This window comes from Eulemur rufifrons, chromosome 1 (genome assembly GCF_041146395.1).
Source record: "Eulemur rufifrons isolate Redbay chromosome 1, OSU_ERuf_1, whole genome shotgun sequence".
NCBI lineage: Eukaryota > Metazoa > Chordata > Mammalia > Primates > Lemuridae > Eulemur > Eulemur rufifrons.
In genome coordinates, this window is record NC_090983.1 from 66,549,824 (window position 1) to 66,555,152 (window position 5,329).

At 39.3% G+C, this 5,329-nt stretch overlaps 1 non-coding gene across 1 annotated transcript; it reads left to right on the forward strand.

Moving 5' to 3' along the window:
- Positions 1 to 3,516: 3,516 nt before the first annotated feature.
- On the forward strand, positions 3,517 to 3,623 carry LOC138387908 (U6 spliceosomal RNA). Its single transcript, XR_011234010.1, has one exon. It is a non-coding gene; the product is annotated as a U6 spliceosomal RNA (small nuclear RNA).
- The last annotated feature ends 1,706 nt before the right edge of the window (positions 3,624 to 5,329 follow it).

Below are 5,329 nucleotides of genomic sequence, written 5' to 3' on the forward strand. Positions count from 1 at the left end.
TAGCAACCTAAGTTGTCCACATGTCCCAAGGACATAGCTGCCTTCATAATGGTCCAGGATTCTGTGGTTAGTCCCTTATCTGTTGTAGCCATTAAAAATTTCACAGAAGGATAAATGGGCTTAAATACATTGCTACACATTTACATGGAAAGAAATATATTACCCAAAGGAAGACATGTCAATCATCCTTCCTATGTTTTAATATAAAAAACATGCCTCCTCTATATGGGACAGCTTAAGTTTATACCTGGTTGAAAGCAAGAGAGGAGCCTGAAAGGGCCTTCACGTACACTTTAAGTGTCTTGCCAGGCTCTGTAGGTCCCTACAGGAAAGTCTTACTCTTGCTGCTCACGGAAAGCACCAGGGAACAGATGCATTACAGTTTGTGACAGGAGAACAGCCTGTGGATTCCGCCTACTCCCTCCAGTCCATCTGGGAGGTGGGTGAGTGAGATAGGGAGCCCACAGAGAGGGGGGCTCTCCTGGGAATCCCTCAGGGTACCGTGGCTATTGGTGTGTTATTCTCAATAGATGGCACTGTGTCTATTGAGATAAGCAAAGGGAGCATTTAGATGGAAAATCTAATCATTTCTAGAGAAAATACCCTGCATGGGAGAATGCATGGTATTTTTTGACTTAGTTGCATGATAAAGCAAATACTATTCAGTATTCATGTTATATTCTCTTTGGAGCTCAAGGCACTTTATGATTTATTATTCTGGCTCAAACTCGAGGATGTGTTGGAGCCCAGGGCTATCCTATGAGGGACATCCTTGAGATAAGAATAAATCACTCTGAATGTTCACTTACTTTTGTCACCCAACACATACATCAGCACATGTACTCCATCTGTGCCCTGGATCCCCTCCCTGTGCACTGGATCTCCCCTTTTACCCCAGACAGGAGACTCTGACATCTCAGTTCCTGCCTGGCACCCAGAAATCCTCACACCGCAAGAGTCAAGGCAGCCAGACCAGTGTCTTGCACACTGGTGTTCCCATGTAGAAGACGCTGTCAGTTGACCATCCATCTTTTTTCTTTTCTAATAGACATCCAATTATTTTTTTCTCTCTTCTGAATGTTTCCGGGAAAGTCAACTTTAGCACCAGAAAATGAATCAATTTTATTTTGAGCCAACTGTGGAGGCTTAAATGGGAGAAGAGAACCTCAAGTTTGCTTCATAGGAAATGAACTGTAAACACAGTATGGAGGATGGCGTAGGTGTGGACCAGCACTGTGCTGTGCATTTAATATAATACTCTCTCTTTTATTCCTTGCAATCATCTTGAGACAGGTACTATGCTACCCATTTTACAGATGAGAAAACAGAAGCTCAGAAAGTTTAAATAACCTGCCTAAAATCACCCTTGTTATTGACTGGGCATATGATAAGATTCCAACCATTTGAGAAGTCTGCTGTAAGACCTCTGGGAAAGGGACCTGCATAGAGAAACTTCTCATTTCTGTCCCTTGACAATATCTTCTGAATATGAACTGTAGCAGTCACCTTGAGACAATCATGGAAGCCAACCCAAGAGAACAAGATAAAATTCTGAGGACAGCAGAGCAGAATGGTAAAAAGGAACCTGGGACTTTAATGATGATATTGAGCTGCTGAGTTAATCAACCCTCAAACTTCAGATTTATGTTTTAGCTACTTTGAGATATGTCTTCTGCCACTTGTAGCCCAAATATCCTAAGTAACACCACCTAAATACCCTAGCCATAGGTGGCTAGAGAAAGGATTAGTGCCTGAGCCGTGGGTAGCCATCCCTAGGGTAACTGCCGCGGAGGTAGGATGCGAGTGTGCACCCATCAAACATCTGTATTAGATCACGTCTAATGAAGCCATTCAGATCCTTCTGGAGGAGTCTGCATAAGATAACATTTTCTCCCATCTCCTCGGGAGCCTCACTTCATCAGTTAACTCGTTACTCTTCTGTATCTGCAATGTTTTCTGCCTATATTAGCACATTCTTAAATACCTTTAAATTTTTCGTATTAAAAACTAACAAAACATCTTTTGTCAAATACTTCTTCCAATACTACTGTAAATATCTTCCCTGTTTCACAATCCACTTCTTAACCTAGGTGTCTCCAGTTTATATCTTTCAAGTCACTCTTCGACTCACGGCAATTTACACCTGCAATTCCCCAACAAGACAACTGCTCTTATAGACATTACAAAATAGTAATAAAATGGGTCGTCAATTGCTAAGTAACAAACTGCCCCAGAACTTCATCATTTAAAATAACAGCCACCATTTACAATCTGTTGTGATTCCATGACTTGACTAGGCTCAGTTGGACAATCCTTCTGCGTGCAGCTGCCATCCTCTGGAGGCTTGACTGAGCTGGAACATTCGCTGTGGCTCATTCACTTGGTAGGCAGATGGTATTAGCTCCTGTTTGGGAACTCAGCTAGAAGCCAGTCTTTCTCCTCCTGGCCTTTCTACATGTGGGCTTCCCCCAGCATGGCCACTGGGTTTTAATCTTGTGAAAATAGAAGCTGCCCAGCCTCAGACGTTAAAGAACCTCACTTCCACTACATTTTATTGGTCAATGCAAATCCAATCCAGTCCAGATTCAAGGGAGGGGAAATAGATTTCACTTCCTGATAGGGAGAGCAGCAGAGAATTTGCAGCTATTTTTAATGTACCACGGTTATTAATGACCTTCTTTATTGTTAAATCCAAGGAAAACATTATAGTCCTTATTTTATGTGGCATCTCAATTCTTAAAATACCTCTTTCTTTCACTTCCATGACAACACACTCTTCTGGTTTTCCAAGTACTTCTAGGGCTACTCTTTCTCACTTGCTTGGGAGCAATCTTCTTCTTTTCCTCAAACTCGAATATTACTACTTTTCCTCAGGATTCTATCCTTCTTCTTCTTTTATTATCACTTTATACACTCCTACTGAACGTTCTAATAAACTCTCTATGCTTCCATTACTATCTATGTACTACTCACTCAAATCTTTACTCACAGCCCCTATTGTTCATTTTAGTTCTAAACTTAGATATCCCACTCTTTGCTGAACATTTCCTATCTCCATTTGAATATCCTATAAGTACAACTAATTCGAAAGGTCTAAAATTGAGCTCATTGCATTTCTCCCCAAAGCTCTTATTTCAATGTTATCCATCTCTGTGAATAGCACTATAATTCTCTCAACTACATGATACAGAAAACTGATCATTTTTTACTTTTCTTTTTTCCTCAAACATACATCTGACGTCACTAGCTACGGTGACATCATAGCTAGTTAATATTATCTAGCTAGTTAATAATATTTCTTTAATATCTTTCAAATTTGTTAAGTTGTCTGCATCTTTTCTCCAGAACCCCACTACTGAACTCTAGTTTAGACCACTATCATCTTTTGCCTAATTTATTCCAGCATGTTCTATCTAGTCTTCTCACCTCCAGATTGGCCTCCTTTTTAACCCATTTTTCACATTGAAGCCAGAGTAGAGTAGTTTTTAATAGTAAAATGTAAAATCAGATCACATTGTGCTCAATTCAGCAACACACATCCCAAAATTAGAACAATTCAGAGAAGACTAGCATAGCCTCTGTGCAAGGATGACTTAAAAATTTGCAAAGCATTCCATATTTTTTGTGTTCATGGGCACACAGTGTATAAAGGTATAATTTTCGTGACAATAATAACACAGATGAGAGGAGGGGGCATGGGGCCATATGGGAGCAAAGTTTTTGTATGTTATTGTAATTAAGTTTGTACCAATTTGAACTAGCTTGTTATAAATTAAGATGCAATTATAATCTTCACAGCAACCTGTGATGGTTAATTGTATATGTCAATTTGACTGGCCCAAGGAATGATCAGATAGCTGATAAAGTATTATATCTGGGTATGTCTGTGAAGGTGTTTCCTGAAGAGGTTAGCATTTGAATGAGTAGACTGACCAAAGAAGATTTCACCCTCATTGATGTGGGTAGACATCATCCAATCTGTTGAGGGCATGAATAGAATAAAACATCAGAGGAAGTGTTAATTCACTCTCTTCTTGAATTAGGACATTGGTCTTCTCCTCCCCCAGATTTTGAAGCTTCTGGTTCTGGGGCCTTCAGACTCTAAGACTTATACCCCTTCCCCTACCCAAGTTCTCAGGAATGGATGTTACACCAGTGCTGCACCCCCCCAACTACTTTTTTGAAGACTGGGAGTTATTTCATCAGTTCCCCTTGTTCTCAGGCCTTCAAATTGGGACAACTGGCTTTCCTGGTTCTCCAGTTTGTAGACAACAGATCATGGAACTTCTCAGACTTCATAATTTCATGAATCAATTCCCATAATAAATCTCCTCTTATATATCTATATAAATCCTATTGGTTCTGTTTCTCTGGAAAACAGTGGCAAATATACAACCACTAAGAAAATAACTCAAAGTAAATATGGTAAAAGAAACAATGAAGAAATTAAAATAATGCTCTAGACACTATTAGTTCTAAAATAGTGTACTATTTTTAACATAAAAGTAAACAGTAATGGAAGAAGGATCAAAAAAGACATGACATATAGAAAACAAATAGAAAATGACAAGTGTAAACCCTACCTTATCAGTAATTTCATTAAATGTGAGTGAATTGAACACTTCAATTAAAAGACAGAGATTAACAGATTGAAAAAACAAGATCCAACTATATGCTGTCTATAAGAGACACAATTTAGATTTAAAAACACAAAGAAGTTGAAAGTAAAAGTATGGAAAAAGATATACCAGTCAAACAGTAACCCAAAACAGACCTAGAGTGACTATACTAGTATCAGACAAAGTAGACTTTAAGACAAAAAAATTGTTGCTAAGGGCTAAGAAGGACATTTTATAATGACAAGAATTAACCCATTAGGCCGGGTGTGGTAGCTCATGCCTGTAATCCTAGCACTCTGGGAGGCCAAGGTGGGAGGATCCGTTGAGGTCAGGAGTTTGAGAACAGCCTGAGCAAGAGCTAGACCCCGTCTCTACTAAAAATAGAAAAATTAGCTGGGTGTGGTGGCATGCTCCTGTAGTCCCAGCTACTCAGGAGGCTGAGGCAGGAGAATTGCTTGAGCCCAGGAGTTTGAGGTTGCTGTGAGCTAGGCTGATGCCACGGCACTCTAGCCCAGGCAACAGAGCAAGACTCCGTCTCAAAAAAAAAAAAAAAAAAAGTTAATCCGTCAGAAACATATAAGAATTATAAACATATGTACACTTAACAACCCAAAATTAAAAAGCAAAAACTAACAGAATTGAAAGACAAAAGAGGCAGTTCAACAATAATAGTTGGAGATTCATTACCCCATTTTCAATAATAGATAGAA